Raw genomic sequence first — 25,840 nt, forward strand, 5'->3', positions numbered from 1 at the left:
AGGCGTCCTAGAAGCACTTCACGGGAGTCGGTTACGACCTCAAGTTGTCTGATTTGGGTGAAGTATGATCCACGATTACATGTATACATATATAGGGGGTGCACTTACTAATTTAATATTTTTTGGAAGTCCTCCAATAGGCGGGCAAAGAGGAAAAAGGATTCTACTTGACTTAATTGGCCTCTTTCGGCTATTCACTTCTGTATTATATTTATCTGCTTCCTATCCCCAGATCGAGTTGGAGAGTATGAAAAGCATTCATTTTTGTTTCTTTTTGGTACATTTCCTCGGTATGACCTGGTTCTGCACGTTCAAAACTCTGAAGCCATCAAACCAAATCTATGAACTCACTTCCTGATTTATCCACATATTTCAACGCGTTGAGCATGTTTACTTGTTTGGGCATTAAACGTTTTGGTAAAGTGCTTTCTTCTGCTTTCTGGCTTTAACGGCTCATAAATTGTTTTCGCTAGATGAAGCTTAATTTTTTGCCCTTATAGCTCACTTAACGTTCAAGTTGTAAAACACTTCACTAGCTTTTCCGAAGGTGGAATAGGTTAGGGTACTTGACGCGCATATGCAAGGAATAAGGAGGAAAAATCTGGTCAACGACTTCGAATTATGTATTTTGGAAAGTCACGAAGACGGAAAGGGAACACTTACACTTACATTAAATGCGTGTGATAAATAATAAAAATAAACTCGCGACACGGATAAAGTGATTTGCATGAACAGAATTCCAGCGCTAACTTTTCCATACAAACAGATAAATTATAGCGAATCATTTATCTGCTGCTACCCCAGCTTTTACATTTGTATTCATCTGAGTACTGGGAGCAGCAGTAAATCTACTCCCACATAATAGACAGCCTACGTACATAAGAAAATCCTTGACATTTATCCGATGAGCGCCTGGGTGTCACCTCAATACTAACACCTTTTAGTACCCATGTGTAACTAACAGCTACCTCCATAGACGGCCTCATTCGCGGCATATATATGTCAACAGATATCCAATTCATCAAAATTAGATCATCACATTTTTATCAGAAGGCAGTAACGCGCGAAAGAAAATACGGATCTATCTATCTCAGGAGCTCATCAAGTCAAGATATTACCGAGCTGACAGCAACGACTTTGTGTGTGCGGGTGGTCGACTTGATGAAAGGATAAAAACGCGTACGTGAATAAAATTTAGCCCTCCCCCCTCCCCTTGTCAACCTTCCTTGACAGCTTTTATGGATATTACCTCACTTACGAGCACTACTCTCATGTAGATATCCTTTCGGTAACCAAGAGGAAAATACAGCCATTCGTCTCGAATGTGAAGTGTCTTAGACCCTCATAGCTGCAATGTGGATCAGACAACGAGTATATATAGCAGAGTCGACACTTCTGCATGGTGAATCAATAAATCTATTGCTGCAGAAGGATAAGGTCGAAGTGGAAGTGATGCAATGTGAAATAAAACAAACCAATGACTGCATCCGTTACCATTTGTATTATCCTCCGTAGTGCCGCCCTCCCTCTCGCCCTGTTCTCTCTATGCTATTTGTGCAACGCTGTGTTAAGGGAAAAGTTTATTGGAAAGTGATAAATTTCACACTTGAACATTTTCTTGGGGATAATCCGACAAGTTTGAACTTCTGCGGTTTTTTTACATATACATACCTACGTGCAGGAAGATATCTATATCTAAGATGAAAATATTTTCCGAATTCAGAACGCCACAATTTTTAGTGGCTACGGCATGTGCTCTTGAAATATCGTAGTTGCAGAAGAAGTTGAATAATAGAATGGGAATATATCGGCGGAGGCGGATTCAGTCTTCTACTGGAAAGGATAAAAGTAGATTACTGATTGTACTAGGACGACAACGTAATGGTGAAATCGGAGGCATGTGATTTAACAGGAAGACGTGATTGCATAATGTTTTTCTTATGATAACATGGGGGAGAATAAACAGATAATGAGTTCACCAAATTACTGTACATAGTATATTCTGCCTTTCAATGAGGTTTTTTTTATACACCTGGAGGTGGACATCTTGAAAAGATGCTGCTGCGCCAGGTGACAGCAGTGTATGGGATTCTCACCTACTAAAACGACCCCCACTTCTCTGCCCATATCTTCGCGGGACCACCGTGAAATATTACTTCGGGAGGAGGGCTCTGGTTTACATCACCACACTCACGTGTCCGTCGCGCTATTCGGGCTCGCTCCAGTTCCTGCAGCTTTTCCTGTATCGCAGTTACTGTTGCACTTATCGCACTCCAATTTGCTGCGGACTTCAGCATCTCCTCCACGAAATTATGGGGTCCGATAATTGCGTTGAGGGCGTCGGTTAACCTCCCTCCCTCTTTCATTCGCGAATCTTGCACAATGGAGCATAACATGCTCCGAGTCCTCGGGTGTAGCGGTGCATTCGGGACAGTCTGGGGACTCATCCAATCCGAAGCGATGCAAGTAATTCCTGCATCCACCGCGTCCCATAAGGAACTGTGTTAGGTGGTAGTTCAATTCTCCATGCTTACGCTCGACCCACCCTTCAATACACGGGACCAATGTCTCAGTCCAGCGGCCTTTTTCGGAATTATCCCACCGTTGCTGCCACCTCCTGTACAGCTCCTTCCAAGTGATGTTTCGAAAGCTTGAAGTCACTTCGGCCTGATTCTCCCTCCTTCTCCGATAGAGACAGTGTGCCTCATTTGCTAAAAGATCCAAGGTAATCATCCCCGCGACGGCACACACTGCCCCATCAGATACCCTCCTATATGCACTGCACATCTTCAGCGCCATTGCCGGTATGCCGAACTTACCTTTCCATGGTTTACTGTGTTATCCAGCGCATACGCCCATACAGGAGCCGCGTATAGCGAGATGGATTTCACCACCCATGCGATAAGTATGAGTTAGCCTTTCCTGCCTTTTCGCGTGCATATTCCATTTCACCACCCATGCGATAAGTATGAGTTAGCCTTTTCTGCCTTTTCGCGTGCATACTCCAGGTGCGCTTTGAAGCTCAACTTGGCATCGATCATTACCACCAGGTATATAATGATGACGACCTCGTGATTACCAACCCGGATTTTGACAGTGTTGTTTTTCCTTCGATTGGTAATAAGGACCGCCTCCGTCTTATCTTCCGCCAGACCCACATTATACCACTCTTCAAGTTCATACTATGATAGCATGAGTGGTTTTGCTTTCATACAGTTCCACGTTCTGGTGGTGTTTCACAACTATTTGCCAGGTCGTTTGCGAAACCAATCAATGTTACCTCCGTCGTATATTATGTTCTACAGCAGGGACCCCAGTACAGAACCTTGGAGAACACCTGTTGTCACAACATATTCCTTCGGCCCATCCTTCGTCTAGTACCAAAGAAGTCTCTCCGAACGGTAACTCTCGATTATTCGAGCTAAGTAACCAAGGTCACCCAGTTTAGCCAGGGTTTCTTTAATCGAACACGAGTTGGCCGATTTAAATGCATATTCTCCATAGTATCTAAAAGACAGATAGGGCGATATGAAGAGTGTGTGCCAGGTAGTTTTTGGGGCTTCGGTAGCAGAACCAACTTCTGCCTTTTCCACTCCTTCCACCATGCACTATTCAAATGTACTTATGAACAATGCGGACTCAATTTTTACTGCAACTTCAGGGTTTTGTTCGAAATCCCATCCAATTCCGGAGCCTTATTATCCCCAATTCATCCACAGATATCCCGTAGTTCCTCCTCACTAATCCCTGAAATTGTGAGTTGAGGTCCACTTGCTTCTTGTTGTGGGAAAAGAATTGTGATTATTTTGAACAAGAGTCGCGGGCACGTCACTTGAGGTGATTTCGAGGAATACGGTTAGGGGGGCACCTTGTTGAGGAAATGCCAGAAGTGTAGCATCCATCAGCTGTTTCTTGGTGGTCTCAAATGCCCGGACAGCCTCTGGGAACCACAAAATCGAACAGGAGTCTTTGATTTTCGACCCAGACAAAAAGGCACCAAGGATATATTAATAGTGGACAGCATTGGGCAAGAAGCGGCAATGGAAGTTTAATATGCCCAAGAACCTTCTCAGATCTTTGGTAGTTCTCGGAAGTGGGAAACTTGAAATTGCTTGCATCTTGACTAGGTCCGGTTGGTTGCCTTCAGTGCTAATCAGGTGGCAGAGAAATCTCACCTGCGTTTGCAAGAATTTGCATTTCTCAACATTAAGAACTAGATCGGCCTCAAGGACACGTTGGAAAATACATTCGTGGTATTCTAAAGGCTTGGACTCAGAGGAAGATGCGATCAGGAGATCATCTAAATATTATATGAAATAGAAGCGGAGGTTTCATAGCGCAGAGTGGTTTAATCTCTGAAAGATTTGCATCGCGTTGCACAGTCCAAAAGTCAGAGTGAACTCGAAGAGTCCATATTGCCGTTCCTGTTATGTCTTCGGGAGCTACAAGTATTTTATTATATGTCTTGACTAAGTCCAAGGTCGAGAAAAGATAGCAGTTTGCGATAGGGTGCCGAAAGTCGTGGAAGAGTGAGATGGGGTAGTATTCTGGAATCGTCTCAGTATTTAGACGTCTGTAGTCGCCACAAGGTCTCCACTCACCGTTGGACTTAAGGATAATGTGAACAGGCGTAGACCAATTAGTATCTGAAGGTCTGCAAATACCCTACTTAAATAGTTCTTCGAACTCTTTCCGCGCAACTGCGAGTTTCTGCGGTGGAAATGGACGCACCGTTGAGAAAAATGGGGAGCCAATAGTGTTGATGTGGTGCTGAACATCATGCTTAACGGGCTCACAAAGATTGTAGCAGCTCCGTGCTGACTTTGCCACCCCCTTGGTGCACGCCACCTAGCGTTAGCTCTATCAGTAAGCGGTTAAGTTTAGCCGTCTCACTCGCTGACATGCTGTCTTATAATTGCCGAGCTGCTCTTATAATTGCCGATAGGAGCAGTTCTCGGACGTCGGAGTCAAGTTCAACTGCCTTAAAACGAACGGCATCCGCCGAGATGCCGGCCGAAGTAACTTGGGCGTTGATTTGGAGGAACCATGCTGCCGGCCTCCTAAGCTAAAACGGCGACACTCGTACGGCCGCCTTAGTTACTGAGTACATCGTTAGTGGAAGCAAACAGCCCAAGAGAGAAAATGCGTAAGCAGAATGAACGGAGTTCTTGATAGAAAGAAGCAAAAGACCGGAGGAGAAGAAAACGATCCTGCGCTGTCTCTTGCGGCTATTTCTTTTTTTATGGTAAGAGAAAGAAGCAGTTCCGATTCTTGCGGGCTGATGTTTTTTAAGGTTTTATGTAAAGCAAAACCTTATTAAAATCGTTTTACTGTCTTTCTGTTCGTTTGTCTGTGTGTTTGTCTGTCTTTTTTTTTCTGACTGGAGAAAATCCATCACGGATACGTATCTGGAACCTAGGACACGCATGCCTGACTAAAACCTCCCATATTTGGTCCACAATCTCCCTGCAGGTCCAACGTTCTGGTATTGCTTAGCGAGGCTGTTCAGTTCTTAGCTGCTAACTCATCGCTTTCTGCCCAGTAAGCTTTAAGTGGAGTTTAAAGTTCAGCTTGGAATCGAATGTTATGCGCCTCGATGCAAATTTCAACAATTTTCTGTATCCTCCGCTTTGTAAAGAGCACCAAATCCGTCTTGTGTTCGCCAAGCTCCTGCCCATGGTCTTTAAGTCAACACTTGATCGTCTCTATAGTCTCGTTCGCGTATATGTGTACGTCGTCGGGGTGATTAGACGTTATGACCACTCCAACGTTATCGATGAATCTGACGACAACGGCTCGCTTAGCTACTGGGAGCCGTAAAACGCCATTATACATTAAGTTCCATAGCAGAGGGCCCAGAATAGACCCCTGCGGAACTCTTGCCGTTATTACATACATCTTCGACTCTTCGTCCGAACCATAAAATATCTTCCGCTGTCGGAAGTAGTCGAAGATTATATTTAATATATATTGTGGCGTTTGTGCCGCGATGAGCGCTTCGATGATATGGTTCCATCTGGCAGAACCGAACGCATTCTTGATGTCATGAGTCACCAGTGTACAGTATTTCCCTTCATCGTAGACTTTGCTGGTTTGGTAGCATCAACCGTTGAAACTATCTCCCACAATAATCTGGGGCACATAATAGGAGAGGACCTTTTGCCTTTTATTGCCGACGTAACCGAGATGTACGCTCCACTCCATGGGTTTGAGTCTGCCTCATCACAGAGTCGCTTGAAGCAATAACTTTTACATTTTGTGATGACCCACTGAAACTTTATGCATGCCCGTTTATATTCGAGATACCTTTGTTCATACTTCGGCGCATTTCTTCGGCGATAATTCCGCCTTCTAGCCTTCAAGCATTCCGTACGACACTTTGTTATTTCAGCGTTCCACCAGTAGTTAGGGTTGCATTTATAGAGTGTGCACGGCTTGGCATGGAAGCGTCACATGCTCGGCATATCTGTTGGAAAAGCTGCGATGTTTTTTCTATGACCGTTCCAGTAAACTCGGTGTTACACTGTAATTCCTCCAGAAATGCATCCTCATCAAGTGCTCTTGATAACCAACCTGTTTCTGGTTTCTTGAGGTGAAGTTTTATTGTTCTGGGTCCCTTATCAATAGTAATATAGATCGCCTGGTGGTCACTATGCGTGTATTCTTCGCTAACATGCCAGTGTAGATGATTGACCAGCGAATAATTTACGAAAGTAAGATCTACAGCGGAGCCTAGCTCTCCACGCTTAAAAGTGTTTACCCTTCCAATGTTAGCCAGGGTGACGTTTTGGCAGGAGAAAACCTGAAGTAGGATTCTTTCCCTTTATTTGTTTCCCGGTTTCCCCGCTCCATTGCTCGTTGCGTTGAAGTCTCCAGAAATAATATTGGGGTTGCGATCTTTTCCGTCTCTCGCCAGTATATCTAGTACGTTGGAAAACTCTGGTATTGTCATACTTGGGGCGGCATAGCAGCTGTAAATGTAGAGGTCATTGATCTTAACCCTTACAAAGTCGTATTTGCGATGGTCCATTGATTGCCGCAAAGCTCGATTACCGTAAACCTACATCGCAGCCTTTCCACCTTTGTCTTCTCAAGCGCCCTGATGGAGGCTTTTGTATTGTACGCAAGATCGATTTCCCATTCACACATTTTCTGTGCTAGCAGTTTCTGGGCGGTTTGGCAGTGATTTAGAGTCAGCTAGTTGACTCTCATTTACATAGGGTACTTAAAACGATCCTGTGGGCTGGACACCTGGTATTGGTACGTGCGTCCGACACGCAAGTTGCTCGTTCCAGCATAGTATAGTTGGTCGCCTCCATATTTAACCAGTTCGCCTGTAATTCCATCGGCTTCTGTGGACTTGTTGTGTGTTGATGTGTTGCGCGGACTATTTGTTTCATACTTGATGGTGGCAACATGTGTCCGTCGTCTTCATTTGGCGGGACCACCAACTCGCCGATGTTCTAGTTATTCAGTAGTTCATCAAAATACTCAACGCATCGGTCCAATATGCTCTTTCTGTTGGAAATCGAATTTTCCTCTTTGTCTCGGCAGGATGAGCATCGATGTATGTAAGGTTTCACCCAGCTTGATTGTTGTTAATACTCCATCATTAACGGCGCTATAGCCAGTATACGGTCTAAGCCTGCCCTAGTATGAAATTCCAGTCATTTTCGGTTTGAGCCCATGTCCACCAATTCGATATCCCTAAAAGCTGCTCTATGTTATAACCTACATTACTGTCAATTTCGTGGTACTAGGATGAACTTAAGGGGGTTTGTGCAGCCAATTACTAAAAATTATAATAATATACTATTTGTAGTGACCGCGGCTGCGCTGCGGGAGCGGAATCTCATTCGGCTCTTTCTTAATTAATTTGCTTAAATAATGCATTTAATAATAGAAAGAAGAGACGGCGCCTGTGGATGTGAAATTTTCGGGGAGGCTTGCCCGCAACAACACCTTCACCTAGCGGATTTGGTAGAGTTGTTTTCGCAGCATATGCAGAAGCCAGCGAACACGATAAGGCTTTCGTTTTTAGTTGAACAAAAGAAAAATAAAAACAGAAGATAAGCAACAAATGAACTAATCAATTGAAAATTATATTTTAGAATTTTCATATTGTACTGTCATGTTCCACAGAATCATCCTTCGAGCTCGAAGTGTTTTTTTTTTAATTTTCTTTGATTTGCAGTAAATTTTTTCCTTTTAGTTTTTTTTCTTTTTCATTTCTTTAATTTAATATAATTTTTTTTATTATATATTTATATATTTGTTTTTTTTAATACTTAATACAATATGAATTGTGAATAATTCTGGCGTAGTTTGAGGACTTCCTCCCTCTCTTTTCCTCCTTGCTCCCGCAGAATCTGTACAATGGACATCCTCAAAAAAAGACAAACTGGCCTGAGGATGTGAAGGAAGGGTGGGAGCCTTAGGGGCCGCGCCTCATTCAAGATCTGAGGCGGAAGAGGCAATAATCGGGGCTGGGATCCGTCGTGGATCTTCCCCCCCCCTTGATCGCGGCACTCGGGTCCGAGACTTACGGCTCCACGCGCGCGGTCGAGCCTTTTTTTTATTTTTCAAATTTTAGTTCGCGTTCTGGTTGCTATTCGATAGGCCGTCGCGGATTCCCTCGTATTGTCTATTTTGGAATCCGGTGCGGACCCACGCATCGGAAAAGACACGTTGATTTTGTAGTAATGAAGCGTGAGGGATCAAAGTGCTCAAAGGATCCTCCCCCATTCCCGAGTCTGGCTAGCACAGAGGCGAGCAAGAACGTGTCGACCGAGCACTTTGATGGAGCTTCAATCTTTGCGGGCGGACCTCCACGGTCAACTTAGCCATTTTTTTAGGTTTCTGGGATAGCTCTGCCCTCCAGGTCGCTGTCGGCCACTTAGGATGATCGCTCTGATCATTCTATCCACTTAAGTTCATTACATATTATTAACTTTATTTGAAAGGATATCTGTTTGAAAGGTATTCCGGAGCCTAGGTACCATATAGTGGCAGCCTCTTAATTTTTTTAACATTTTTCGGTTGGGTTGGCCCGTTAAAGGGATGATCACATTCGACCCCCGCACTCGCCACCTGTCCTACAAATGTCAAAACTAAGATCGGCTTCAAAAAGTCCTAACCTTTTATTTGATACCCCACAGAACAATATTTGGAAAAAAAAATTTACACCCGCCCTGAAACCATCAACCAAAATTTTCTATGCGCTAGAACACCTGACCTACAGAGTTTCTTCCGTTTTTTTCAGGTTTTGTGTAAACACAAAACCTTATTAAAATCGGTTTATTGTCTGTCTGTCTGTCCGTCACACGCATTTTTCTCGGAGACGGTTATAGCGATTGACACCAAATTTGGTAGAAAGGTGGGAACTGTGAACGCTCACGCATACAGTGAATTACATCCTTTCACGTCGAATTTAAGGGATGGTCCCCATACATGCAAAAGGGGGGTGTAAATTTTTTTTTCATCAAATATAGTCATGTGGGGTATCAAATTAAAGGTCTCGATTAGTACTTTTCAAAGCCGACCTTAGTTTTGACATTCGTTGGAAGAGTGGGGAGCGCGGGGGTTGAAAGTGATCACTTCTTTAAGGGGGCCATTCTCAGAAATTACCAAACCGAAAAATCTGAAAAAAATCAGGAGGCTGCCACTATATGGTGCCTGGGCTACGAAATACCTTCCATGCCGATATCTGTTAAAATAAAGTTAATAATAGTATATTACTGCAATTTTTTGTAATTGGTTAGAAACCCCCCTTAAGTTCATCCTAGTACAATGAAATGCAGTGATATAGGCTATAATATAGAGCATGATCTTACCAAGTTTGGTGGAAATCGCACTATTACTAACAAAGTTATAATACCTCAAATTTGTTGTTTCTTTGAAAATTGAAGACTATGAATGTCAATATCACCCGAAAGTAGTTACGCTCACATAATATATGGATATATTACGTGCTACGTACTAAGAAACACACAAAACCTTTCGTATCTGAAGCGTCCAGCTTCCGGTTTCCCGACTTGTTTTCGTTTGTTGTCACCATTCCGCGGCTACCGAATTTCTTCAGACATGAAAGTTACGGAAAAAGGTAGAAAATTGGTTTTATGAGGTAATGTAATGGTTGTAGGTGAACCACTTGAAAAGGAAAAGTAATGTTTGCAGAATAAAAAGCGGTAGTAGTTTTGAACTCACCCCCATATTTGCTTTTGAATTGAGGAGATGAAATTATTTCAATTATTTGTTTCAGTAAATTAAGAAACAAGTTAGTTTATTCTGGGAGCAATTAATAGCTAGTCCTGCTTCCAGCGCCACCCTTGTACTTCCATTTGCACCAATCTATCACATCAAATAAATAAAAGAGCTGTAGTAATCATCCGACTCATTACTCTTCTTAAATAACCCGAAAACTCTTTTATTCCAACTTCTGGTAGCCTTCCTTTTAAATTGCCTCATAAATAAGTTCCTAGAAGGGGCCTGACAATTTCCCGTCCAGAGACATTATCGTGCAAATATCTTGAGCAATTAAATTCCGGTACTGGCTCAATTAGACGACATAATCCTCCATTGCCAAGGCGATAACATCAGTCAGTTCTTTTGTGCACCTGTATCTGTTCCTAAGAGTATATATAACTCTTTATGTGGGCACAACTCAGCGAAAGCCAGTACTCATCCATTTTGAAATCGTGCTGTCTGTTAAGCAATTAGAAGGGTGAAAACTTGATAAAATAATATAACCTGCACGGATCATTGCGGGTACTCCTGCCACTTTTTTCCTTGCTGGTGCTCTGTAATGTTCATACAAGATGGTTCATGAGAAAAGATTAAAGGGGAAATATGATTAGTTGAACTTAATTTAAAGGTTTTAAAGGAATTTAAGAGCTCTAATTTGCCACTAATATCCCAGGAATTCATTTAATTAAAAAAATGGTTTAAAGGGAAATCGTAGTGAATGCCAATGTGACCCATCGAATGGCGAAAACCTTGGTGAAAAGTCTGCGCTCGGTGGTTTGCTATTTTCGTTACGGCACATTTGAGTTAGCACGAGTGGATAATTGCTAACATCGTTTGAACTGTCAGTCCCACCGTCTCGGTCCCCTGAAAATGTTTTACGGAAGAAAAGCAAAAGGTGAAAGTCGGCCAACGCCCATTGTGCCAAGTTTCTCTCTTAAAACAAAAGCAATGTGAAATTAATTTTTAATTCACTAATTGAGAAGCGTGAATTTTCCAAGCTGTATTCTCGTCACTATAATCCGATGACATTTTCGAAAAGGAAAATCTTTTTGACGGAAAAATAAGATTTTTTAAACGAAAGTAGGGCATCATCCGCTATTGTGCTTTTCAGGGTTTTTATTTTATTTCAATCTCTTTAGCACTAATGATAAAGAGCTGGAAAAAGCCGTGCATTTAGTAAGAGTGTATCCAGGAGTAAAATTCATAGAGAGTGGTTCATGAAAAGGGATAATGTATATTGTAGTGAAATGCGAGTTGAAACTCTTGCAAAACATCGAGTAATTTGTTTTCTGATTCAGGAAATCGCATATCCACGTGCAAACTTTTATATGTATATATAGGTCGGTATATGTGAGCTGTAGAAAATTCAGAGCAATTGTAAAGAACGTAGATCCTGGGCGTGGCTGAAATGGAGGTTGACTATCATAACCCAAAAGGTTGGAGAATGTGCGGAGCACTTTTGGACACTCCAATCCCTTACGAGTTATTGACAAAAATTTAACGTGTCTTTTAATCGGATGCGTTTGGATCGGATATGAATCCAAAATATGTACTTTTGAAGCTGGCTCCACGCCCAATAGCTCGTTACCCGAATGCTGCGATTGAAGAGGAAAGACCCTTGATGGATCACACTCTCATTCGATACCTCTTCTATCTCAGGTCCTGCCCATGCCTTGGGACCTACCAACCATCCTTCTTTTTGATCAGACTTTGTTCCGTTAGTTGCCTGATTTGGATGCAGCCGCGAGGTTTTCAAATCCCCATCCATGGTATCAAGCGAAGTTAAATCTCGTTAGCGCGAATTACATGACCATATCATCGAAAACGCCTTTCTCGTAATTTGTCCATGATCGGCTCAACCCCATATCAATCGCGGATATCCCCATTTCCGGTGTGATCAAAGCGTGTCACGCCACAAGTCCAACGTAACATCTCCATTACCACGAGACGCCGTTCATTGTATTTTGCAGTCGGCCAACACTCAGAACCTTATGAAGGTGCAGGGCGAACGAAACTTGATTTGAGATATCTGTTATGGAACGCCACTTCATGCAGGTTGCACTAGTGCCTGAAGCAATTTCTTAACGTAGTTACCTTACCGATAATATTAACCCAAGATATTTAAATCACTCAGTTGTGGGCAGGTCATTCCCGCTGCCTGTTTGCCTGGAATCGGTAGACAAGAATTCTACTTTAGTAAGATTCACTATGATCGCGTGTTGGAAATGACCCATTTTGAGGTCTACCGGGCGTCAAGGAGAGTACAGAAGAAGGGGTGGAGTAGTCAAGAGGTTTTCAAATTACAACTTTTTCGTCATTTCCCAAGTCATCTTCACGAGTGAGTTCTCGTTAACATCAATTATATGCCCATACCATAGAAAATGTCCCTCGAAATTTTTCCGTCATCGCGAATATTATCCCTGAGGTACAGCACTGGTTTTCTCCATTGCCACGTAGCTTTGTTCATAATCTGATATTATCCTTGTGGTACGCCACTGCATTGCCACATGGCTCTGTTCATTATCTTATATAGTGGACCAGCGCTAAGAACCGTAGAGGGTGCCAAGCTGGATGACACTTCTATAAGCTTTGTATCTGAGGGTCCGTGGTCGCGTCGATCATAAACAATGCAAGTTGGGGATCTTTAACTTATCTAAGTTTCGCTGATTCATCTCATGCTTAAGTCGCTCAATTCTCAGCAGAACGCTGTCACTGACAGTGATCCTGTTTCATTGGAGTTCGCCCCCATAAATTCATCAGATACAGTGTCAGACTGTACTGCATGAGGCGGTCATTCCACAAGTTACTAGAGACCACGTGTGTTGAATGTTCTGTATGACAGTGACCATGAGAAGAACAAAAAGGAGTTCCTAGAGGAGGTTCCTAGGCCTTGATGAATACCGATAGGGAAACGAAGCGGTTTTCATAGACTTAACACACTTCGAACTTGACCCTTCCGATTACCTAAGACACAGGCTCCTCTTAAAACAAGTGCTGCCACAAGATCGAACACCTCCTCTTGATCCAAGAATCCAATACAGAGATGGCGATGCTCCATGAGAAACCGTGTGGGCTGTAACCCAGTTTAGTTCTTGGTTATTTTAACGATTTCGCGTATGTGGTTGTAAAAAATACGTTCATGGTATGGGATATGAACTAGATGAGTTAGTAATTTGAACATCCTTCTAGATTGTATTTCTTTCCCTGTATGTTTTCTTTAGTTGGAGTTCTACGTTTCTGAACAATTCGATTGAAAAGCTAGCAAAGCCAGAGTGTTGGGTTCCAGCTCTTCGCTTTCCAGAGCTCAGTCGTGATGTTATTAGGTCATCATTGATACAATGATTGAATGTAAGGCCTAAACCTAAACCTAAGGCTCTACCCATCTAAGCAGCAAGGGGCCCGAGCTCTGAAGCGTAACTCCAGGCGAAGGACTCTGTTCGCGACTTGGATATAACCACAACCCCCATGGAAATCCCAACCGCTAATAACCGAGCTGAAAATACATGCTCCAGCAATTCTCCTCAGGCATATAGACTCGGTGGGCTATCTCGGTTCTCATGGTACTAGATAACCTTTGATGGAACCTCGTGGTCAAAGACTACTTCATATCAATCTCCATGCCGAGTCGTGTCTACTCGGCCAACGCCTTGGAGCATTCCTCTACTGCATCACAACCACGTCTAGTTCCTAGCCACCTCAGAGCAAAATGACATGTAGAATTGGTCCAAATGTCACCAGTGCTTATGAAAGTGGTGGATGAGCAAAATTCTTCCTTTGGAGTTTTTTCGGAATATTCCACCATCTGTTCATCGCAGTTCATCGGATGGTGAGCAAAGAATCGTCCTTGTCATTAAGGCATCAGATGTGTTTGATATCTTATGTGCACTGATGTCGGTTTTTGACAAGTCGATGTATAAAAGATCTTTCTCACGATCCCGAGTGTTCCCGAGGCCGCTTGGAAACGTTTTTTTGCTTCTCGGTTGATATTTTTCTAAATTTGCTGATTGGCCGGTATTTTATCCACGACAAATTTACGAAGGGAAATGTTTTTCTCAAGAACCCTCATTTGAACATAGTCATTCCAAAGCTAAGCATCGCGATTAAAGAACCGTTTACCAGGCCTGGCAACCCCTAGAGTTGCGTAGGCCATTTGTGGATTGTATTTGTGGTTTGGTTTCTCGTAATGGTCCGCAGTCACAGAGGACAGGTCGGTTTAGCCTCTGTTTGTCTGTTTGTCTATTTGTCTGTTTATCTATTTGTCTGTTTGTCTGATTGTCTGTTTTGTGTGTTTGTCTGTTTGTCTGTTTGTCTGTTTCTGTGTTTGTGTGTTTGTCTGTTGGTCTGTTTATCTGTTTGCCTGTTTGTCGGTTTGTCTGTTCGTCTGTTTGTCTGTTTTTCTGTTTGTCTGTTTATCTGTATGTCTCCCCGTCACACGCACTTTTCTCGGAGACGGTTATAGCGATTGACATCAAATTTGGTGGAAAGGTTGGAACTGTGAACACTCACGCATACAGTGAGTTACATCCTTTTATGCCGAATTTAAGGGGGGAGGGGGGTTTAGTAAACCACGTGTGCTCAACAGTCTCATTATGTGTTCGAAACCCTTTTCACCATGGCACCTATTACCGCCTGCCTTTTTGTTAACATGACCATTGGCCAGATAGTCTACATTTAAAATACAGTTGTTGGGTCACGTTGCAGATCTTTATGTTTAGCGTTGTCAGGAGACATCTTTCTAGCTATCAGATCAACCGGCTATGGTGTATATCAGGTGAAGAAATAAACCGTGCAGTGGTCAAACATCAGAACTACACCTGCCAGTGACTGATCGTGAGGATCGTGTTGTGACTCCAGCTATGGATTTGTGCTGTTGTTAATCCGTAACTGCTGGCAGTTTCTGAATTTACTGAAGTTATACCTGGTAACGATCAGGGAATCTATCCCATGCTATTACTGAATCCGAGTTTGACCGATTTTTGGATGGATGTTGTCAAAATGGCCCAGAAAGGAATATCTGGCCAGTGTTAAAGACCCAATGGAGCGTGGACCTTAAACCTTTCTGATCCCAGATTTGCAACTCCCGCAGTCCCGCCCAGCTATCCCTTCCACCCATTAAATTCTCTCGCTTCTCAACTAATTCCCCTCAACTATCTTGTGATTTACTTTGCCGCTACTTAGTCTATATTTTCTCTCCTTCCTCCTCTTCCCTCTCGCTAGTGGATATTGCCTGCTTCGTATCGCTTAGTATCCGCCTCCTTATTCCTCTCCCTGTCGAGATCTTCCAAACCTGTTAGTTAGTCCATCTCCCTCCCCCTATCCCTTATTTTCAGCAAAAGTCTGGGTGCGAATCATTTCCCTGGCTTGTAGAAAGAGGCTCTCATAATCCTCATTCAGAAAAGTAACGATCGTACTCTTGCCGAGAATCACCCTCCCATTTCGATCCTCTCCTCCTGTTCCAAAATTTTGGAAAGGAATGCCAGCGACTGGTTTTCTGTCCACTTTGATTACCCCATAGTGAGAGAGCAACACGGCTTTGTTAAGCGTGGGTGCACTGCCTCCAACCTGCGCGACTTTACCGCTTTCCCACCAAACGTCTAAATTCATGGCAGGAAGTGCATACTATTTAGACCTATTTTGCTAAGACTATCGCCATTGTAAATCAAGCATGCCCATAAAACCTTTCCATGGGTTGCCTCTTATCTTTCCAACCGATCCTGCTGCGTCTCTTTTGTCGGCTACTCATCTTGTTCTTTCTTCCTTTCCTCTGGCGTACCATAGCGATCTATTCTGGAACATTTTTTATTTTTCTTGTTTATCAATGACCCTACATCCCTCCTTACTTCTTCCTGTTTGCTCTATGCTGTTTTCCGCTGTATGTTTCTCTTCAATTAAATCAAAGCACTCTGGTTCGTTGGTGCTTTATTAATGATATAGCGCTAAACAGAAAATTTCTAGTCGCTCAAATCTTTACCCACTTCCTTCGAATACTCTTTTAACGGACATTTCTTATCATATCTGAACTCCCCTCAAGACTTCGGAGTCACTTTCGACAATAAGCTCTGCTTTAACCGCCATTACCTCGAAGACACCAATCGAGCAACAAGGTTGTCAGGCTTTATACCTTGCTCCTCATTTGATTTTGGTTACATCCAATCCTATCTTCGTATAATCGTGATCTGGTTACCTCTGTGTAAATGTAATTATCTTGCCCTTTAAAGGTACAACATAAACTTCCCTCGTGAGGACTATCCCTTTCTTCTCCCCTTTATGAACCTCCTCTTCCTATAAGCGCGTATAAACACTCTGGTTTTATGTACATTTTTTAAACCTTCCTTGGGTCTAATGGACTGTCACCTCTAGCAACGTCACCTTCCTGCGTCTTATAATGCACGCAACGCAGACATTTTCAACGTTCCACTCACGGAGCTGGAACTCTAATTCCATTCCCTGATTTCTAGACTTTGTTGAACTTATAACGCACAACATCTTGGTTCATTCAAATTCTCTTCTTTGTTTTCTCCTCCTCCTGAAGACAATAAGTATCTAGGCTTTACTCTGTTCATTGTTTGTTAATATTATATAATAATAATAATCGTTGCGCAACAATCCAATTGGATCAGGGGCTTGAAGGGTGCTACAGCACTTCACTCAAGACCGTAACGGGACACGACAGAATTACAGTACGCTGTAGGAGGCAATGTGGTCAGCATTGCACTCGCCCGAGTTTATTACCCTGATTTGACTCAGGTACTCATTCACAGAAGAGTCGGCTGGTATCCGACGTCAAATCACGATACAAATTCCACTGTCACCAGTAAGATTTGAACCGCGACCTTCCGTACGACAACCTTGCGCGCTAACCACTCAGATATTTGAACCATCACTACACAAAGTCTTGTTTAAAGCTTACTGCAAAAACAGCGCGGTCCAGGTGATCCAAAATGCCAGAACTTTTTTGATCGCAACTCTGGAGTACTTGGAGCTTGCAGTTTGAAATAAAAAGATAACTAATGGCTCCAAATTTTTTCTCTTCAGCTTTGTTTCTCGAATTGACGTTCTTGAAGTCTTGAAGAAGGGCAGTATGGTGGATGACTGAGTCGCCGTTAACGTCCACTTACATGTCTGTAGTGCACAAAGAATAAACATCCACTGCCACGGCAATGTTTTCAGCGGCTTACTTCTACAAAGTGGTCTAGTATCCTCAAAGGACACTTCTTCAAAATGTTGACAAACTGTTTTAGAAAATCATATCCGAGGGTGTATCTCGGCAACCGTAGATCCGTTTAAAGTATAAAACCTGCGCTAATAAGTGTGTTTTCTTCTCGGCCTAGAAACGTTTTGCCGGGATCTATCTGGTATCTACTGAGCGCACGCGGTAAAGAATAAAAATCCATTATTTGTTTCAAACAACTGCCCGAAAATTCCAACTCTTGCGTGCGATATGAAAAGTTCCAGCCTCCACTTGCTCCATGCGGACAGTCCAGCGTACATTCGCCAGTTTCACAACAGTGCTTATAATACATAAATATTTTTTCATTGTTTTCACTGCAAAAATGCATTTAATTGTGAGCTAGCATGAAAAGTACATAGCATTGCATTTATTATCACAAGAAAAAGTCAATAATCAGATTAGCTCTCAAATGTATACTTTTCATCATCATCAACGGCGCAACAACCGGTACCCGGTCTAGGCCTGCCTTAATAAGGAACTCCAGACATCCCGGTTTTGCGCCGAGGTCCATCAATTCGATATCCCTAAAAGCTGTCTGGCGTCCTGGCCCACGCCATCGCTCCATCTTAGGCAGGGTCTGCCTCGTCTTCTTTTCCTACCATAGATATTGCCCTTATAGACTTTCCGGGTGGGATCATCTTCATCCATACGGATTAAGTGACCCGCCCACCGTAACCTATTGAGCCGGATTTTATCCCCAACCGGACGGTCATGGTATCGCTCATAGATTTCGTCATTGTGTAGGCTACGGAACGTATACTTTTATGTACTTATTAAGTGGGATTGCAGGAGATGTGAGAGTTAATCGGATTTGGATAAAAATGTTGTAGGAAAATTAAAATAGTTATTTCAAAACTCTTAATCAAAAGACGTTAAACTTTAATGTTATGTCGGGGTGGGATGGAAACAATAAAAGATGCTATGCAATAGAAAAAGCGGATTGCTGCGTATAATTAAATAAATTCCTTTAGTAGCCCGACTCAACACAAAGAAGAAGTAAACTGAATTGCATGCCATGAAGCCGCTGGAAAAAAACACAGCTGAGGACCAACAAAAGCATGGGTACTACACAATATCTGGGAAATTACCGTAAAAAATTCTGGATTGTAGATGAAAGCCAAAAAAGATAGATATTTGACCCATTAACAATATGATACTTTACTGAACATCATTTACGCCTCCTACATCAGAGCACTTTAATGATATATTCAAGTTGCATGTTTGCTCAACGTTCTATAAATTACATCACAAAGATGAAAGCCACACTTGAATAAAATATGAAGTAGATACTAGTACGTATTACCCAACGAGTAATTAATAATACCTTTATCTTGACCACTTCTCCAGACCATACAACTGTAAGTACCCATAGCAAACAGCTTAGAGAATTTGTAGACAAAATAAATGATACAAAGCCCCAACATTATTATCTGGAGCCCAAACCCCAGAATTTATCTGACTTCTGATAAAAGGGAGCACCGGGGGATAAAGATTAAAGGTAAGCATATTACCTAATGTTGTGTACCGCCTTCATCCGCTTTAATTGTGAATGCCGTTTTATCTTGCTGTCATTTCGTCCGTCTTCCCCACACATGTTTCCTTTTAATTACTACCATAAAAGGATATATATGTATGATCAAAATGTCGCCCTGAAATATGACTTGGGGACAAGGACTCATTATTTAATGGGAGGCGCAAATGTAGCAGTTTGTCCAGGCTAAAGCGATACAGGAAAATAGGTGAATAGTTGGCAAGTTTTCATTTAAATTAGAAGGACGAAAAAGGATATGAGGTCGGTCAATATAGGGTCAAATAAGGGTAGCTTCAATATTATTCTACCATTGAAATGGAGGTGTCGTGAGGATTGAAGGTAGTGCAAGGACGATTTACTTCAATATAGACTATCACGGGAATTGTTGGTTTTCTTACAAATGCAAAACCACACGATGGGACATTTAAAGCGAAGAGTCTATAATGGTAAATTTAAGCCGACATTTCTCTGATATTATCTTGATCATTTTGCGGATCTGCTGAGGATTACTGCTGTATATACATATATTGGACATACTCGATTAATTCGGAACCATATGGGTGAATTGCAACGAATTTTAGCTATGAACCTAAATACATTTTTCTCTAAATTTTGGAGAAATCAATTCAGCAATTAATTACAGTTCGCAAAATAAAATGAGATGCACCGTCTAATTGTCAAAAGTGGGATCCTTAATAAACATTGCATTTATCTTCGTCATAAAACAGATGGTGTTCATTGTTAACAAGGAGAAACGTCTGGGGGAAAATTTATGCATGCTGACATATGTGGTGTTTTTCGACTTCCATTCATATGATGTTCCTAATAAGAGGATTGAGATTTGACTGACCTTTGCTGGGAAACAAGACCATGTATAATGCTCTAAAGTGATTCGAAGGTGTATTTTTCACAACTGATATGTGGTGATGAAGTCGAAGAAGTTGTAGCTTCCGGATATGTATAGTATATGACCCGTTTTATATGTCGATACATCGTGCAATGAATTTTGTTGCATAGGTCTTTGGATGTCAACTTTATATTTTTATATAGCTTAGGTCCAATCGGTAAGCTAGTCTGCGGGCTGGGAGACTGAGAGTCGCATTATGAAATCGCTCTGTATTGAAATTGGAAGGCCGAAGGTGCTCATCATTATCAAGGCCAACGTCATCGCGGCTTCAAAGGACAAGTTTCAACACTATGTTACTATTCATCATATCTGATTGTTGAGATCCCTAATACCGCACTTTTCTGTCATATTTGGAGTAAAGCCCACTTTGAGGATTGTTTTTTTTGCGGATTGGAGAGGGAACTTTGAAACAACGCAAGGTGCAGCAGTGTGTGGGATTCAGACCTAGTAAAACCACCCGTCAGTTTTCCGATCACTTCTCTGTAGGACTGCCGTGAGGCATTACTTTGGTGCAGTTTACATCTCACTTTCCAAGCTCGATCGAGTTCCCAGAGCTTGTCTTGTGTGGTGCCGCACCAATATCATCTTTCTTAAAGGCGAACTAACCTTTGCTGGTTTTTCTCATCCATACTTCAAGTGGCCTTTAAAGCTCAATTTCATTTTAAAATAACTTAGCAACGCGGATTTTGACAGTATTTTCTCTTGCGATTCTGTTCTCGCCGTATGCCAGGTCCAGTTTAATTATTCGTATGCATGATTTGATTACATGAATACGAATGATAAAACTGGACTTGGCGAACGACGAGAAAAGAATCGGAGGAGAAAATACTCTTCGGGATGTTCGTAAGTACCACTCCGTTTTCCGCCCATTGCATGTTTTGTAAAGAAAAACGGAGTCTAAATAACCAGGAGTAGTTTAAACAAGGTGCCGTTAATCCAACCCTTGTTGGCCTTCACTCAACCACCAGACTATCCCTCTGACTAAGGTAAGTGCTGAAATATACCAGATTGAGGATCAGGCTTAATCATAATGATCATCACATCTCTGCAAATGTTTTAATTAGGATTGGGCCCCTAGTGCTCGTTATTCGGCTATTTAAATCTTAAAGGCTTAAATCGGCTTTAAATATTTTAATGCAGCTAGCTCTAGCGACTCCCGCTGTATTATTTTTCACTAGGAAGAGCGTAGCAGCTACAGAGATAAATGCCGTTAATTTCTACCCTTATAAAGCCAGCTCCCGGGAATGATATTATTTCCTTGATGGATTGTCTTCCACATGCTCATTTTATGGCATTGGCACATGAATCTTTTATTCACAACGTGCTACTGTATTTTTGGTGTAGTTTTGAAATTGAGCCTATGAAATATCTTATTAGAGATACTCGCTCCTTGAGACGACGCCCGGCCCAACCTATTTTTACCTTATCTGTGGTGATCAATTTAACTGGAAATTCTACCGGCAAACTATTAATAGCAGTCTGCATACCCACATAAACTTTCCTTGTCGTCCTCCTCGTTATTCTCATTTGAATGTAAGCTCCTCTTTTCGAGTTTTAGTCTCTACTTGGCCACTTACGCTCCTCTCCATCCTGCCGCCAAAACTAGATTAGATCCCCTTTCTATGCTTGCCTAATACGTATGATCCCCCAAATCCGTCAATTTCGGATCTCCTCGCCTTTCAGAGAATGTTGGTAGATTAGTGTGGTATATATAATGTATATAGATAGTACACCCGTGCTGATCTTCCTTTGTCCTTTTGCTAGTTCCTGCGGGTCGCTTTCGTTTCTCTGGGTTACAAGCCGATTCTCCTGCCTTCAGCAGTGCTACGCAGTCAAAAACTTCCAACTTTCCTCAGAATTTTGTGTACCCCGGAACGCACCTAGGCTGCCCAGCGAAACATTGCCCTCAGTGGTGGGCTTGCAAGCTTCGAGCTCGAAAAGGATCTTATAGGGATCTCGTTTGCAGTCCAATAACAAAAACAAAAGAATCTGGAAAATCAAGAAGGTTTCGTGGAAGAAATTTGTTATTGAAATCGAACTACTTGTAGAAGGACTACGTTTTCAGAGGATACTAGCAGAAGATCTATTACCCTGGAGACAATAAGCGCGAAGGGGCATATGCAGAAATCGGGAAGGAAACCCTTGAAAGTACAAACTGAAGGCAGAAAAGATTGGCTTTTTCAGAAAAGCCGAAGCGAGACTAAACCCAAAAAAAGCCGATAGGTCTAATCCTTCCTTATTAACAAAGTAGAAAAACTGAACGAAAATATCATAAAAGAGAGGCTCGTATCCTCCACGGTGTTGAAGCCAACATGTTCATCAGTCGGTGAAAATTTAGTTAGGCACCAGCTTGCGTCAAATGTTGGGTCCCCAGCAAATAACAAAGAGACGGGTATCGTACTCCTAATGTATATAGCGACTTTCGATGATATCTCTATCATCAAAATCATATGAAAGAGCTAACAACAGAGGGAGTCCCGTCACTTCTGCCGCTTTGTAATGGTCGAGCTGCGAGGCTAGCTAATCAGAGCGGAGTATCATGCTCAAGAATATGTTAATGACATCAGCATACTCTGGTCAGAACTTATGCAGCAAGCTTTGAATCTAGCAAAAGAGGGTTGGGTGTCCGGATAGCTGAGTGATTAGAGCACAAGGCTGTCGTACGGAAGGTCGCGGCTCACATCTCACCGGGGGCAGTGGTATTTGTATCGTAATTTGAGGTCGGATACCAGTCGACTCAGCTGTGATTGAGTACTTGAGCCAAATCAGGGTAGTAATCACAGGAGAGCGCAATGCTGACCACATTGTCTCCTACAGTGTACTGTAGTGAACCGTTACGGTCTTGAATGAAGTGCTCTAACATACTTCAAGGCCCTGATCAAATATGGATTGTTGCGCCAACGGTAAGACATGGGGATCGGGACCGCATATGGTTTCCTGGATAATCAAAGTAGTGTGGTGGCCAAAGGTGAAGCGGAAGCAAACTGTCAAGAAGTCGCCTTCGCTCCAAAAAGACTTACTTGCTTCTACATTATGGGTATCACAGAGAACACGCCCATTGTTGCCCGAAAGATGCGTCTGCAATTGCCAGCCTTTGAAGTTGCGAACGGCATTGGACGGCCACCTTAAAAATTGGTTTAGACTTTACGGCAGTGGAAATTCGATTCTAAAATCAAGGCAAGCAAAATCAAAGACAAGTCTGTATTTTTACAGAGAGACAGGTGGCAGTGAAAGCCATTGCATCATCCCAAACAATATCTAAACTGGTGGTACAGTAAAACCTCAAAACTCAGGTTACCGAAAACGAGTTCTGGCTTAAATGGATAGCGAGACAAAAAGGTATTGATGGTTTTGAGATTGTGAATGTACTTACGAGGAGGGAATCCCAAACAATGTTTGTTGGACTGAGATTTGTGTGAACCACTCGAAACTAAAACCTCAAGCATTTGGCCTACGGTAGGGAGACATCTTCGAATATAGATATAGACAATAAATACTGCAGATTACACGGTGAATTAAAGCAACTGAAACTATTAAACTAATCAAACTAAGAATAAGGACACGATAGGTTAGTGGGACTCAATATGCAAGCTTTAAAATGAGTCGACATGAACCGCTACCTGAGCTATTTTAAGTTCGAAAATAATAAAATCACGGATAGCCCAGTCCGGTCCAGTGAATAAGCTAGATTTGGGATGATTCCAACTACAATTTCATGATTTTGGTCAGATAAATTTCTCTCCTTACTTCTTAGGTTGTGTCGTTGCCAGTTTCTTCTGTTTTCGTTCGGCCGTTTGTTGGGGAGAGTTCGCCTCTTCATTAGGGTTTTTTTGTCGGCAGTATTGGTAGTGGCAGGCATGATCCCGACCAAAGAAATGAGTGTCCTGTACAATGCAAGACGTATGGAGGGGCATGCACAACGTAGATATGCGGCAAGGTCAGAGTCGCTTGATCTCTGCCAATGCAGATGGGACGAGTCTACGAAAGGTCGGTGGACACATAGGCTCATTCCCAACATTAGGGTGTGGCTTGAGCGAAAACATGGGGAGACCACCTACCACATTACCAAGTTCCTCACGGGACACGGTGGTTGCTACAGGCAGTATCTGCACCGTTTTGGGTTGAATGATTTTCCGAACTGTCCCAGACGCGATGGCATACCGGAGGATCCAGAGCATGTGATGTTTCACTGCCCACGATTTGCGATGGAGAAAAGGAGCTTAAACCAGGTGCTGGGCAGGAGCGGGACCCCGGAGAGCTTGGTTACTGAGATGCTGGAGTCCGAGGAGAAGTGGTTTGCGGTTAACTCCGCAATCATCCAAATGCAGGAGGAGTTGGTGAAGGAAAAAAGAAGGAGGAAAGCTGCAAATAGGAGAAGGATGAGTGCTTAAGGGCAAACCTACCCCGCCAAGTAATACCTTAATGGTGGTCCCGCGGGGCTGGGGCTGGAGAGACCGGGGGTGGTTTTTAGTGGGTGTGAATCCCACATGCGCCCGCTGTAGTTCCGGCGTTCGGGCGGCGGAGCTGCGGTGGACGTGTCTTTCTAAGATTTTCCACCTCCGTGTACGCGCAAAAAAAAAAAACTCCCCTGCTGCTACTATTTTGCTCCATCATGCGACTACTATGAGACTTTTCACATAAACGCATTTTGGTAAAATAACACAATAAGTCACTGGCTGCAGTATGATCCAAGGAAAGCTAATCCTACAAATAGCCTCCCTCCATTTATCATCCAAAGTTAAGAATTACTTTGTTACGTTACCATCGATGTTACATATGCTTGGGGAGAGTTACTAAAGATCTGGTGCACTGCCATGCGCCATGCAACATTAGGTGGATTTTTTGGATGCTTCCACGAATGTAGCCCCTGTTGTCTTTCAACAGGCAGTTTTAGTGTAATTCCGGTTAAAGGTGATTTTAAATTAAGAAAACCATCATCACCCCAACTAATTTTTTAAATCTAGTCCCTGATTCAAAGGCTATTTATGAAGATTTGTGTCTTCACCGTAGGATGGAATACAAGCACTCAGTGGTCGGGGTGCTGGACAATATATTCTTTGAATGAATGAGGCCTATTGTCAAGCCAATTCAAGGGAAATGTTTCCATTAAGATTGCCATTTTAAAGGTCACACTTGTATGTTCTTTGTAGATTCGAAGTTTAAGTGATTCGTCGAATATAGTGAATGGTATGAAAAAGAAATAGATATCTACCCATAATGTAAGCTGTAGTAAATAACAATGCCTCCGAAAGACAGGTTTTATCTTTTACAAAGATGCCAACAGATTGTAGGACTTTAATATATCCTTCAGTCCTGATACGCCCAGACACATCCAAGTATTTCATTTTACGTACTTTTGTTATTCGTCTTATCAGCCGCATTCACTCAGTGTTGATGATGACATTTCTACAACTTATCAGATTATCTCAGGCAAAGGGAATTTAATTTAAAAGTCATCTCATGGTAGCAACTGTAACAACAATGAGGCAATATTGTTAGGAAGTACTCGTATTTGATAAATTATGTTGAAGAAGGTAGGCGTTCTGTGATGTGAGCAAGGAATTGTTTTTAGGAATTAGAAATGCGTGAACTGATATCTGCAGGCGAAAGATTTTTTGTTTACGCGAAATCTTCCTGTTATTAAATGAAACTATTTTGGGATCAGTGTCCTTTCAAACCCCTCATATTTACATCAAATAGCTGGTGGGTCTGGATACAAAATTTTATCTTGCCGCAAGCAGTTTGGATTTAAGAATAGATCATTTGAGTCCCGAATTTTGAGTAAACATAGAAAAACTAGTTTCTAGGTATTTTCTCTTTATTAAAATCTGTCTGTAGGGCTGTCAACCTGCCTATCTGTCTACCCTTCACTTTATGGTTTCTTCCGCATATGAGAATTTTTGTCATATATATAACCAATGTGTGA

At 42.3% G+C, this 25,840-nt stretch overlaps 1 protein-coding gene across 1 annotated transcript in view; it reads left to right on the forward strand.

Moving 5' to 3' along the window:
* The window catches only part of LOC119652995, a 242,139-nt gene that overhangs the window by 100,440 nt on the left and 115,859 nt on the right, over nt 1-25,840 (forward strand). The gene's annotated exons all lie outside the window — the stretch shown is intronic.

The sequence above is a fragment of the Hermetia illucens genome, chromosome 3 (assembly GCF_905115235.1).
Source record: "Hermetia illucens chromosome 3, iHerIll2.2.curated.20191125, whole genome shotgun sequence".
NCBI lineage: Eukaryota > Metazoa > Arthropoda > Insecta > Diptera > Stratiomyidae > Hermetia > Hermetia illucens.